The sequence below is a fragment of the Parus major genome, chromosome Z, assembly GCF_001522545.3.
Source record: "Parus major isolate Abel chromosome Z, Parus_major1.1, whole genome shotgun sequence".
NCBI lineage: Eukaryota > Metazoa > Chordata > Aves > Passeriformes > Paridae > Parus > Parus major.
In genome coordinates, this window is record NC_031799.1 from 47,527,776 (window position 1) to 47,542,696 (window position 14,921).

Sequence of the window (14,921 nt, forward strand, 5' to 3'; positions counted from 1 at the left end):
ATAATTTTTTTTTCCACTGGAGAGAGTGCTCTCTCACACAGTGACCCAACAGAAATGAAAAAGAAAAAAACTCAGCCCTTACTAGCTGAAGAAAAGAGAATTTTCAGAGTTTTAAGATGAGCATAAATGAAAATATGAAGGTGACAATTGGGAGCTAATTATTCCCAGTAGCACTTTCTGTACTCTTGAAGATGCACGCATGGCAAGAGACTGGAAACAAAAGATATGGTTACTTCAGTTTGACCCTTAAGTAAATGTGTAAATAAAAATATCCCAAAGGGAATATAATTCCCAGTTTAATGCTGCATCGCCAAAGGAATATCAGTTAACCATGGAGTTTTTTATAACAAAAGTATGAGACTGATCTTTGTCTATCTGTGGTATCTTACTTATTCTTTTTTTTTATTTTTTTTTCACCTTTATGACCAGAAGAAAAAAAAGAAATAATTTCTGCAGTCATTTGAAACATATATTTTAATGTTGCACTCATGCATTTGGTATTGTGGACGTTGATAAACCAAAAGAATCCACATAGTGCATAAATCAAATCAAATCATGACATGTAAATAAAACCAGATTTATTAAGACAGAGGAACTCAGTGTTAATCTAATGTCTATTCTGTTACATGAAACCCTGCCAAAAATACCTGTTTTCTAAATAATTTTCTTGCTACTCTGTGCAACACTTACAGCTGGGGCTTTGATTTTTTTCATGGTGTACTGGTTTTGGCTGGGGAAGAGTTAATCTTCTTCACAGTGTTGAGTATTGGGCTGTGTTTTGGATTTGTACTGAACACAGAGTTGATAATATATAGATATTTTAGTTATTGATGAGCAGCGTTTACTCAGATCCAAGGTCTTTTCTGCTTTTTATGCTGCCAAGCTGCTAAGGAACTTGGGGGTACTAATATATATCAGTAGTTATTGTCACTGGCCACAAACTTTCTGCTTAATATTTCAAAGCAAGAAGTACTGAAAAACTCATAAGTTTGCTACTAAATTCTTTGATAAAATCACAGCTGGGAAGACTTGAATGTGTGTGGTATCATTCTGGAAAGTTAGGCATGTAAACTAGGAAAAGTCAGCTTTATAAGGCTGTGATATATTCATATTGTGCAGTCTATCTCCAAGATCTGTTTTCCTTCTATTCCTTTGATATTTTCAGTGACCTTTTTCTCTAAGATAATTCAACAAGGTATTTTTTCTCTTTTTGCTGAAGAAAAAATATTTTTATTGTGTTGCTTTCTGTTGCAAAGTGCTTTATCAGGGGAAAGCATACCTTAAGCCCAAAATTAGCCTTAGAGAGAAAGAAACAATGGGAGGTTAATGACTGATGTTTCAAGGTGGTGGTAATTATAGAAGTCAAGGTGAGAAGTTATTTCAGTTTTTACAGAATAATATAGTTGCATCTTAGAGGAATATGGACTCACATGATATCAAAAATAACCTATTATTCATTGCAAAAAGAGGCTGAACGCCTTTGTCATTCTATTATGACAAATCTATTCAGAAGCTCTGCATTTTGTTTAAGGGAAAACCTTACTGCAGAAATTGAATAATTATGTTTTTTTCTTTCTGGGATATTGAAGAGAAGGGATGAGAAATGTAGTAAAAAATGAATAGAGCAGCAAAAAAAATTAATGGCAAAAAATTGTTCAAATAATTTACATATTTAGCTAAATGTCAATTTAGTAAATATTTAGCCCAATAATTAGACCATCATCAGGGAGTGGAATACACATTTACAAGAGATTGCATCTGACCCTCTAGATGCTATCACATTTTCTTTCACTGTATATATACATGTCAAAAAATAAATCTTCCTCAAATTATATGTTTTATAATGAGACATGAGTATTTTATTACTAAACAGAAAAGTAATGCCATAATAACTCATGTATCTGTAATTTCAAAAATTCAGAGACTGGTGGTTTTGTTTGTTTGTTTATTTGTTTGTTTTTTAAAATGCCTCTCTTAAGCATGGGAGTTGAATTATTAGGAATGCATTTGCTCAAACTCTACTTTCAGAATTGAGGAACACACTTTTGGTTGACTAACTTTGGTCAGGATCTTTTATTCCTAACTACTTTGACTAGAGTGAATTTCATTTGAAAAGAATAATTAATAACTGTAGAAGAGACTGAACAAACAAAACCAATTAAACTGCCATAAGAATTTAGAGGCAGTATTATGTATCAAAATTTAATTTATTATAACAAAAAGCTTCATAAGTATTTGTTTGTTAGAGAAAATTATCTGCTGCAACCCTGACTCAAATACAAGTGTTCAGAACATTTCTATCACTTCTCAGTGACTTCATGTAGTTCACTACTGTTCAGTGTAAGTTTCTATACTGCCATGGATATGAATGCAAAAGCCACTTAATTATGAGCAAATAGCCTAATGCTGCTTCTTGTCTCACTTGTTTTCTTTTCTGAAAACTGTTGGTAAACTGTTCAAGGACTGAGACAATTTATGTAAGATGCTAAATATATGATTGGATTTTTATGCATGTGCTGCATAGAGAAAATTAAGTTTCAAGTACTGAAGTGATTCCATTTCCTTTTTATTCTTTTTCCTTCCCAAACTGGAAAGATTTGGAAAAGCCATGTTTCCTCAAACAAAAGATTTGATGACCTTCTGTGTTGAAGGAAGCAACATGTTTTTCCCAAGGAAATTTTTCTCAAGCCGTATTTCGTACAAGTTTTAATTTGTACAGAACAATAAGTGACTCAAATAATGAAAGACTGATTAGGTTTGTACCCTGGTTCTTTGGTGGTATTGTGTGTGTAGAATTGGAGTGACAGAAAAGAAAAATTATAAAAATGTTGAGATTTGAACAAAGGTTCCACTCTGCACAATTTTAAAAAGATTTGAAATACTAAATTTTATGAAGCCTTTCAAGCACCCACATGGAGATCAGCCTTCTATTCTAGGATCAGGTCACTGCTCTTAGTTGTGTTCACATTTCTGTAGGCTTTACTTACAGATATTTAAATACTTTTTTTTTTAGTTCTTGTACAATTTTATTTTTCAAGTACAAACACAATAATTTTTGATGCTCAGAAAATGAGGACCCATTTCTGTCTGACAGTTCTGTGTGTCCTGAGTCCTGTCCTGTCCTTATTAATGACCACACGTCCCAATGCCCCCTCCAACCTGCATGATCCAGTGATTCTGTGTACAAAACAGAAACTCTGAAAATAGTTTTGAGATGGCACTTATAGGCTGTATAATGAGTATGGAGTACTCTGACAGTGAAGCAGACCTCTAATCACCACTTCTGTTTTGGGGCTTCCTTTGCTGTTTTTAGTATTCATGTAGGCACCTGTGCCGAACAGATGGGCGTCCTCATATGTGATTTGTGAGTGACCTTTCAGTTTCATTAACTTTCCCATACATTTTTTATTATATTTCTTCCCTTTTTTTCTGCCGTTTGTTCTTCTCCCAGCTGCACAGGTTTCAATTGTGAATGAAAGTCATTAATAGACAAAGAGAGATGGGCTTTATCTTCCTAATCCTGGTACATAGCATTCTCTGGAACATACAATTTCAGTAAATATTCTTGCTTTCTCTGCCTTGTAATTATCCACAAAATATTGGAATTTTACTTTATTAAGATAAAATTTTATACTCTTTTTAAAAAACAAAAATCAAGTATTTTATTGATTTTTTATATTTTTTGCAGAGGAAAAAATAAAAGTTCTGAAAAAAATTATTTTTAACATATGAACAATCATTTAAAGAAAGACAGGCATTTCTCTACTTTACCATTCTGTTTCTGGGAGCACTTGGTTTCAAAGCCTTAGGAAAAGTGCAAACATAGAGCTGGTCTATGTCTTACTGTATCAGTCATGTCAGACTTGGCATACTGGTGCACTTTAAGCTGAAACCTGTATTTTTCTTTCTTTGCCATTTTGTTTACCATTACTTTGGTAAACAAAGTAATGTTATTGGGTTAGAAACTGGCAAGGTGGCTAGGTCTAGCGAGTGGAGTTATATGGAGTTAAATCCAGGTGGTGGCTGGTAACTACTGTGGTTCCCAGGCCTCAGATTGGTGGACAGTTCCTTTTTAATGTCTTTATTGATGATCTGGAAGAGGGGATGAAATGGACCCACCCTCAGTAGCTTTGCAGAAAACATTAGGATGGCTGGGAGTGTTGCTCTGCTGGAGGGCAGGAAGGCTCTGCAGAGGGATCTGGGCAGGCTGGATCAATGGGCCAAGGCCAAAGGTGAGAAATTTATCAAGACCAGGTGCTGGGTGCTGCACTTGGGTCACAACACCATGCAGTGCTTTAGGCTGGAGGCAGACTGGCTGGAAAGCTGCCCTATGGAAAAGGACCTGGGGGACCTGGTCAACAGTGCCTGAATATGAACCAGTAGAGTGCCTGTGTGGCCAAAAAGACCAATATCATCCTGGCCTGTATCAGCAACAGTGACCAGCAGGACAAGGGCAGTGATTATCCCCTTGTACTCAGCACTGTTTTGGCTTCACCTCAACTTCTGTCCATTTCTGGGCCTCTCATGAAGAAAGACATTCAGGTGTTGGAGATGTACAAAAAAAGGCAATGGAGCTGATGAGGAGTATGACAAACAAATATTATGAGGAATAGCTGAGATTGCTGGGTTTGTTCAGCCTGGAGAAAAGAAGGCTTAGGGGTGATTTCACAACTCCCTTTGAGGAGGTTGTATCCAGGGGGGGGACTGTGTTTTCTCCCAGGCAGACAGTGACAGGACAAGGGGACGTGGCCTCAAGCTGCACCAGGGGAGGTTCAGGCCGGACATCTGGAGGAATTTCTTAACTGAAAGAAAGTGTTGAAACATTGGAATGAACTGCCCAAGAAGGCAGGTGGATTCTCCATACCAGGAGGAGTTCAAGAAACAACTGTACATGGCACTTAGTGCCATGGTCTAGTTGACAAGGTGGTGATCAGTCAAAGGTTGGACGCAATGATAACAGAGGTATTTTGCCAACCTGATTCTGTGACACTGGCAAATAATTCTGTGGAACTTAGAATATTCTGAGTTGAAAGGGATCCAAAAGGATTCCAAAAGTGCAACTCCTGGCTCTCCACAGGACAGCCCAAAGAATCAGAATTGCCTGAGTGGTTCTTGAGCTCTGTCAGGGTGGTGCTGTGACCACTTTTCTGGTGAGCCCGTTTCAGTGACTAGCCACCGTCTCCTAATATCCAGCCTAAGTCTGCCCTGAAGTGACTTCAGGATATTCACTCTCATCCTGTCACAGGTCAGCAGAGAGATCAGTGTCTGCCGCTCCTCTTCCCCTCACAAGGAAGCTGTAGACTGCAATGAGGTCTCTCCTCAGTCTTCTCTAGTCTGAGCAGACCAAGTGACCTCAGGCACTCCTCATATGGGTTCCCCTCACAGCCCTTCACCATCTTTGTTGCCCCCCTTTGGACACTCTATTAACAGCTTAATGTCTTTCTTTGTGTGGCACCCAGACCCGCCCCAGCACTCAAGGTGAGGCTGCCCCAGTGCAGAGCAGAGTGGGACAATCCCTCCCTTGCCCAGCTGTGATGCTGTGCCTGATGCACCCCAGGACACCGGTGGCACTCCTGACTGCCAGGGCACTGCTGAACCATGTTCAGCTTGTCATCAGCTGGGACTCTGAGGTGCTGCATTACCCTCCACTTGCTGGCTGCAATGCAATCTGAGAAACACTCGTTAGGCCTTAGCCTCGAAGAAGCACCAGGGCCCAGCTCTTCTGAAGCTTATCAGAAACACTGTCTGCTCCCAACAACTGTTGCTAACAAGTTCCTCTTGTCCTTAGGAGTAGCCTCAGAAACAGGTTTTCTTACCTGAACATCATAACATTCCCGTTCTCACACTTTCAAAGAAAGTGCCACCCCAAACCGTGGCCTGGATGAAACATTGTAATGAATAAAGCCCACACTCATGGGACTGTATAAATTGTGATCCAAAATGAGACTCTTTGAGCTCTCCTGGACTGCAGCAGTCTGCAATCAGCAACCTCCCTCTAAGTCCAAACCCTCTCAGAGGTTTGCTTCAATTGGAGGATCGCTGAAACACAAGGTATCCTGGGCTGATACTCTGACTCTTCCAGGCCAAACCATTTGCCCTTTGTGAGATGCAAAATTATCCAAAGTGAGTGTTTCACTGACCTCTGAAGGGAATTTTCCACAAGTACCTTGCTTGCACTGACACTTTATGTCTGTGTGAATGCATGTGCACATATGCTATAGCAAATCTGGGAGAAATGCTTCTTTCTTAGATGTTTAAGTACCTAAGTTAGGCAAGCAAATAAAGTTAGGTTGTAAGTTATAAACTAAGTTAAGTGTTAGTAAGTGATGCTCTTTAGCTAAGTTACTAAGTATAACTTCAAAGTTATAAATTAAGTTTCATACTGTCAAGTGTTATTCCTCTTTTAAATTATTAAGGTTGAGATATAAGTTAAGTTAGGTATAAGTTAAGTGTTGTTTCTTTGTTAAATTGTCATTTTTAAGGTATAAGTTAAAGAGCACTGTTAAGTTTGAGTGCTGTTAAGCACATTTAGGCTTTTTTTTTTTTATCCTTTCCCTTACTGGCCCTTTGTTACATGTACTTAAACACACATATGCACACAGCCCCCTCAGTTGTCAGAGTAAGTGATGAGCTCTCAGTAAATTTCTATTTTGATTGGCTGGATTTTGCTTGATTTTGCTGTTGCTTGTTTCCCCTGGTTGTCCCCTAACTGTCCTGTAAGCAGGAAACTGAATCTTGCCAGTGGACTTTGTTGTACTCTTGCTTAATATTAAATCTTGCTTTTGCATATGCCCCTATGATCACTTTAAGTGATCTCAAACACTCATTCATAACAATTTGGCACAGTGGGCATACTGGCAATATGTAATATCACTGACTACTAACAAATTCATGGAAAGTCTAAGCCCTAAATTCTCAGAAAAAATGGGCTCAGGATAATTGGAATGACTGGGAAGCTATGAAAGAACATTGAGAAGTTCTTAGATGCCATTCAAAGAACAGGCAAGATAAAGAAATTATTTGCAAAATGTTAGGCACCTGTCTAGAAGCTGCCTGCCAATACCTAAAAGACAGTATTAAAGGGAAACAAGAACTTAAAACTGAACTGGAAATTAGGAAAGTGACTGAGTTATTCTTGTCCCTGTAAACAGAAAAACTGCAGACATTTACAGGAGGAACAGAAAGAGAAGCAAAAGCAGGTAGAAAAAACTGAGCTAATGTTTAAGCCGGCTCCAAAACCTTCTGAACCTTGCAATAGACAGGTAAATTACACCCAAAAAACCAACCCTATTAGATCTGATTAAGATGGCTATTTTACGAAAATGCTAAGGCCATAAACCAGGTTAAACTGCAACTGATTATTTGTAGTGTGTTTGTATAACTGGAGGAGACCAAATTCTGTTAAATGGTGAAGAGGCCAAAGGATTCAGGGTCCTGGTGATATTAATGTTTCAGTCCCTACCCCCCAAATGATCCCCACTCAGTAACAAGCAGAGTGGCATACTGGGTTGGAGAAATAGACATGCTCACGCTCTCACCTGAGAGAGGAGAGCCTCTAGTGATACCTGTTCAATCTGTGAATGAAATCTTCCCTTCTATTACAAAAGTCACCTGCATCCAAGCCATGTATGAATGATCTCAAACACTTGTTCATAACAGACCCCCAAATCCCCTTCCATAGCACTGCTCTCCAGCCTCTTACTCCCCAGCTTGTCTCTATGTCCAGAGTTGCCCTGACCCACAAGAGTTTCCCTTGTTAAACTTTATACAGTTGGTGAGCCCAGCCCTCTAATGTCTAGGTTGGACTTGAACTTTATGAACTTGAACTTTGGACTTATCAATTTGAACTTTACCTTTATGAACTAGAAGTTTACGAATTTGAGCTTTAATTTATCCTTAAATCTCTTGTCCTATATGTAATATCCTATTACTTAAAATGTAACCACATTAAATGATATCTTATGTGGAAGATAACTTCTTGTGTCTTTATGTGTTTTAAAAAGAACAAACCAAACCGCTTCTTTCTGGTAAAATATTAATATGTTATTATGTACGTATTGATATGTACATAGCCATATTATTGATCATCTTGTGTCTGTCAAAAGGTAGTTTGAAGCCATCTGAAGGATTTAGCCCTGGTTCATGTATTTTTTTGTCTAACGGGTTGGAACAGGTAGTCCATGTCTATAGTATTTAACAGTACAGTTTCCTATGACTGAAATGTAATATTTTCTTTTTCTTCCATGTAATTTCTTTCAAAGAGAAATTTGGAAAAGAGTATGAGAACTATACCTTCTCTTATAACTTACATTGCCAAATAGTTTTAAAAAGAACGATACTGAAATTTTGAACTTTTATTCCTTTATAATTGTTCCTTACATTTGATTTTCTTTTCTGCCACTGCTGTGTGTTGAGATGGTATTTCCGGTGATCTATCTATAATGACACAATATCTTCACAGAGGGACAATAACAACAGTGTATATTTACAGATAGCTTGATTTTTTCTTCTTCTTTTGCTGTACTTTACACCTAAGGACATCCAATTCCATGTGTCATTTTCTGGCCAGACCTTTGGCACAGTAAGAATCTTCAGCATGATTTCATATCAATTTTCATTTTGCCTGTCCTGTAGATATTATTTCACTTAGAAGCTTTGTCATGGTAAAGTTGGTCTCCTTCTCAGGACTTCAAAAATAATTTGACATTGTACCATAAGGGGGATAAAAAGAATCCTTCTTCCTAGTTGTGACACATAGCCATCTATTACTACAGAATAGTAATAATAACAGGAATGATAGTAACCTCTCTTTTTCTGGCAAGATTGATCCCTTTGTACTGTTTCCAAGGTCTCTTAATGCAAAAGCTTTTTAGAACATTCAGGTATATATTTGCCAGTCAGATTCATATAATCTCTTATGCTTCTAAGTCCTGTAAGGTACACCAGCATAGTTATGGCATGACTTCTTTGTATAAAAACCATATTAACCCTTTCCCAATTCATCATATTTATGCATACCTATTATTTACACATGTTCTGCAATGACTTTAAAGTGTCAAAGAAAGTTTCTGCTGGACCATCCAGGAGCCACTCTGTAAGTCAAACTTGCATCACCTGAGCTGGAACCAAAGTCCCTTCTCAGCTGCACCCCTGACTCTCACACAGTCAGACCAGGATTCCTTACCAGCTTAACCCCAGGTTCCCCATATCAGTTGTCTAAATCCTTCAATTAATTTAATTTTGGTGCAACAACAAAATAAAAGCTCAAACTGGTCCCTAGAGGGACCCTGATCAAAGTAAGCCCTGGCCTTTTATACCCCCACAGTCTAAGTGTGTGAAAGCCTGGGGTCTTCCGTCTGAGTCATTGGCTCCTGCCCTGTCTCAGTGTCTGCTCACCTGGCTGGGCCACAAGACCCTGTGCCTTTTGTCATGCAAAATGTTGGTGCCAGTTCCTGGCCTCTTGCCTCAGGCTCCCGTGATCCAGACCTTTGGATTTTGCATCTCTCAATGCACCTGCACACTGAGCAACCTACTGAGCAAATGTTTTCCTCAACAAAAGCTGGGCATAACTTTGCAGCATTAGTAAACCACTGAGTTTCACCCACTTAAATGTTTCATTTTCTACAATGGCTTTAGTTTCACTTAGATCAAAATTTCCAGCCATTACAATATGGAAATACTGATTTCTGCTTAAGAAGATCAGGTCTATAAAGTTTAAAAGGAGGATCTGGGAATAACTGGTATATTGCCAATATTAATGAAGTAGGTTAACACTTCCTAACTTGAGTGTCTTCTTTGTCTCAGAGAAAACAAAGAGGAAATACTTAGCTTTAGAGTACAATACTGTTTCAGCATGTAAAGAGAAACATTTTCTGTCTTTCTAGATAGGTTTAATATATTAAACCAATGGTAACATTCAGGTGTTTGCAGCCAGTTTTAAAGATCTATCTTCAGCTAAGGAAACAAAAATTATTTTTTTTTGCATGCATTTCCCAAATAAGGTTACTAATAACGAGTAAACTCAGTTTTTCCACTGAAGTCAACTTCCAGATGATCACATCTTTGGAAAGAGACAAAATTCTACCATGAATGGAAAATCAAAAAATGCCTGTGCCCCCCCCCACCCAAATTTTGCTTTGTACTTGGCTGTTTCTTTGAATGTTAAATATTCATGACCAGATTAATTATAACCAGTTTCATTATAGAAATGCTCACTCATATCATTAAGTTATGTAATGAATTTCTTCCCCTGTTGCAAGTAGTCATTAAAACTTGTATCTTATCCAATTCCATATTAAGTTTTCCCTCTTCTCCACTTCCATACCTCTTTTTGTTTGCTGAGGTGTTTTTTTGGGTTATTTTTTTTTTTGTTTGTTTTTTTAAGAAATAACTGTAGGGTTGATATCTTACAGGATTAATTACAACCAGCACCTTATAGTTAGAGGCACCTTACATTACACCTCTTAGGCCTTCTGAAAAAAACCAGCTGGATAATAGATTAGAGACTGTGTATGAAAATCTAATTTTTCAAGTGAAAATGAGCTATAGTTTCCAAATATCCTTCATAGCATTAACTATCTTGCAGACTCTCTTGTCACAATTTAATTCTAAACTTGGACCTTGGGCTTTCTTCTGATGAGACCCCTTTTCTGTCCCCGGTGTTCACTAATTCCTCTGCATTCTCAGAAAAGAAAAAAAAAAAACACTGTTCCTGATTTTTGGTTCACTGACATAATATTGCAGCAGGAAACAGAGAAAGCAGAAGGTATAGAAATCGAGACTCTGGACTGGTGGATTATGCCCTTTTCCTCCATTCTCAAGACCAAGGCTCCAAAGCTCCAACCTTACCATTTTCACGTTACATTGAAAATTTTTGTTATAAATATCAACTAAAGCCATCTCAGTGATTTCAGTATGGCTTCTGCTTCTCTGCCACTCACTTGTAAAGTTATATTGTTATTTGTAGTCACCCTACAAGATGTACATTATACACAGCACTGCAGTGCTTTTAGGTGAAGTTCATGGCTTTCCTGTTTTTTGTCCTATCACTAATTGTTATGATCTCAAAAAGTGGCTAAGTGCTGCAGATACCACATTGTGGGTAAAACTGTTATAAAATGCACAGTTCAAAGATTGAAATGTACAGTAAGCTACACATGTAATTCTAACTGTGTACATGGAATAATTCTGCAATAATTTGCCAAACTTCTGTATTGGTTTACATTGCAAAATCAACAATCTTAGAAAATTAAATAACAAGCCTAAAAATTAAGCTCTTTGAGAGACCTCTTTTGTCCTTTCCTTTTTCTAATATCACCTGGAATTCATAGAAAACTATGAAAATTTTCAGGAAAAAAATATTTTCACTGCAAAAATGTACTCCACAGAGTAGAAAATGTAGCCTTTTGACCTGAGTCATAATGTTCTTTGTAATCAGAGAGCAGTAGTAGCACTAAACTTCTACCACTGCAGAGACCTGTAAGGAGAAGTACTCAGTGCACACATTGCCCTGTCACATTCCAGGAAGAGTTCTGACAGAAGGGGTGATGTGGTGTTAGTTTAACTTGAATAGCCCTCACACCTTTTTGTGTGTGTGACTAATGATCTGACACAAACTGACTTGGGTACCAAATTATGGTGAGAATTGAAGGCTCTCAAACTTACTTCTTCCATGTTACTAATCAGGGGATTCAGAGACAAAATAATACATAAGAGTTTAAAAAACTATTTTGTTTAGTTCCAGATTTCAGAGTAGGATTATTATAAATATATTTATGAACAATTTATAAATTCAATTATAAGGAATTTATGAAGAAATAATAAAAAGGCCTTTTTTTTCTTTTTAGATGAAATGTTCACCAATGTCTAAAATTTACTGACCATTTTTACTTTAATGATGTTTTTCATTTACTTAGGATGCTGGAATCAGTGGATGTATGAAATAATTATAGAGTAGAGAAACTGTTTAAACACCGCATACCAGTGTTATCTTACTTACAGTAGCTTAGGCAGAAAGTCTTACAGCTTTTATTAATGTAATTAAGGGGAAATTTTCTGATCTTGTGCTCTCACCTTCTCATATCCACTCTCTTTCATTTTGCCTATATGCAAAAAATAAAATTAAGATATTTCTACATGATTGTAGATTAAATCCAAGGACTTATTGAATATTGTTTTTCAAATGACATCTGGCAAGGCTCTAAATTTCTAATAACCTAGGAGGAAACTGTGCTTTATGATTTATTAATTTTGAATATTTAAACTTTATGTAAAATTATAATTAAAAATTTGCAAGAAGTAGATTATTCTACTTATATTATTGTATTCATTAGACTGAGAATTAGCACTGGAAATGGTTACCATATTAACCAAAAATACTGTCTGTCAGAATTTTCTATTACTATTTTATTGATATGATTTAATTTAATATCTGTCCAATGTTTAAATGAAACAAAACTATTGTAATGAAAGAAGATTTTAACTTTTCTTTGTTAGAAGATGTCTTCAAGGTGGTGAGAATTTTCCTCATGGGATTTAAGATAGAATACATTCTCTCCCAAAACAAGTAGTAGAATTTATGGAAGTCAAGGATGACCTGGTTTATGCAGAAGTCTGGTCATCTCCTAATGGCACACCTAATGACAGCTTTTTGTTTAATCTTCCTACTCTCCTAAAGCAATAAATGACATTGATTTCCCTAAATATCCATTGTTAAAGTCCATGAGAGTGGAGATTGGTTTAGTTTTTTTTTTGCAATAATACAGTGATACACTAAATGCTTCACTGCATGTACTAAGAGTTGATATTTTCATGTGGATGACAAAGACAATTTCATCATCAACAATTTCTTCACAAATTATTATAGCAACAGAGCATCCAGCCCAGGTTACACAATTGGGGGTATTAAATGCTCTCAATCCAATAAAAGTAATCTATTGAGAAATGATTTGCATGTAAAAGAGAAGTAGCTGCCATCCACTTTTTTTTAATACACACATTATCTTTTAGCAAAGCTGGTTGAAGAGTGAGAATCCAAAATTATCAGTTCAAATGGCAAACTTTGGATTTTGAAACAAGTAGCTCTGCTGAATGCAGACTTAACAACAACAATATACTGTATCATTGCTCCATAGTGAGGTGGTGTATATGAAATAATTTTTGCCTGAAGAGTTAAATAAATAAGGAGTTTGCATATACTGTTTTAATTTTTTACTATAATCTTCAACAGAATTAAAGTACTGAAATCTCATGCCTTGCAGTTCATCTGAGATGAAATGGTTTTATGTGAACTCAGTATCTCATTATGGGTGTAATATAACTTTTAATCCAGAAAAAAAGGAAATCATGTAAAGTTAGAGTATTTTCAAAATCAGAACTTAAAACGTGAAGTTTATGTTGTAAATGATTGAATCACATGAAAATAAAAATTTCTGTGTATAAACCAGCCAATTTGATTAAGAATACACAGTGTACATAAACACAAATATGGATATTAATGTAAACATAAAAATAAGTTCAGTTCCCTTAGATTAAAAAAATATTATCTTCTTTCTTACTGGAACATCACTTTATTGTTCTGGATTTGGATGGAGATGATGGCTGTCATCTTTTTTGGGGGGGATGGAATTTTTTTTTTCTCATTTTGTTTTCACTGTCTGTACAGAAATTAAAGAGCATTAACAAAGTACATGACTTCATATAGAAGGTGGGAACCTCAAAGACATCTGTGGTTACTGTCAGCAATATTTCCATTAATGTATTTCCTTAGATAAATTGATACCTGACTAGAAGATAAAACCTTTTTTCATTATGACAAACATTAACTTTCCTTTGCCACTTAAAAAGGTATGTGTCATGACTCCTGTCAGACAGCTATGAAGAAAAAAATATTAAAATATATTTATTACTTCAGAAGAAGTAAAAATGTTTGGTTTTCTATCCAACATTGCCATCCAGTTATTTTCCTTCTTAGGGTTTTTATGAAAAATGGGTTTCCTTCTCAAAATAAACTAACATGTCAATATTGTAATTTTTTTCAAGTATTAGTTCAGTATACTAGAAGTAAAAAAGCAAACAAACAAACAAACCACAATAGTTGGTAATGAGTGGAAAAGAGACAGGTCAAAGATCTAGTCTCAATTATTTTTATTCCTAATGTATTTATTGAAAAAAAAAAAAATTTTTTAAGAATACTTATATTTCTTCCCAAAAAAAGAAAACTAAAAAATCTGCTTCTTAAAGTAATGGATGACTATAATATTTTTTTTAAAGTTTGAAGAGGCAAGATTACTGCATAGTTTCCACATTCTAATAACTAATTTTTTAAAAAGTTAATATACTGATACAGAGTTATCTGTGTGTGGTATTATGCAATAATTTTGATTTTTTTTTGTAACGAAAGTAGCTGTTCATGATGGTAAAGCAAAACAAAAGCAAAAGGAAAGACAAACAAAGATAAAAGCAAGATAAAATTGAATTAAAAGAAAGCATAAAAATAAAATAAAAAGACTGGGGTAAAAGGACACCAAATAACAGAAAACTTAAAGAAAAGGAAATTAAATGGGAAAAAAATGGTAGAAGAGAATGAAAATAAAAATTAAAAAGAGTTTAAAAAAGAAAGAAAGAGAAGAAGAAAAAGAAGAAACAGAAAAAGAGAAAGAAATGAGAGAAAGGAAAGGAAATGAAAAAGAAAAAGAAATAAAAAAGAGAAAATTTGGTCTCTGATTTTCTGTTTAAATTGTTTGTTTTTGGATCAAGTCCTCACAACATTTTCCTACCCAATTTGACAAAAAACTACACAATTGTATACAAAATAGTACTAAATAATTATAAATAAGTAGGAGCTCACATATTTTCATGCTGCAATGTAGTTTCCATTTGGTGGAATAGAAGATTATGTGCCAATGAGAGGAGCAAAATGG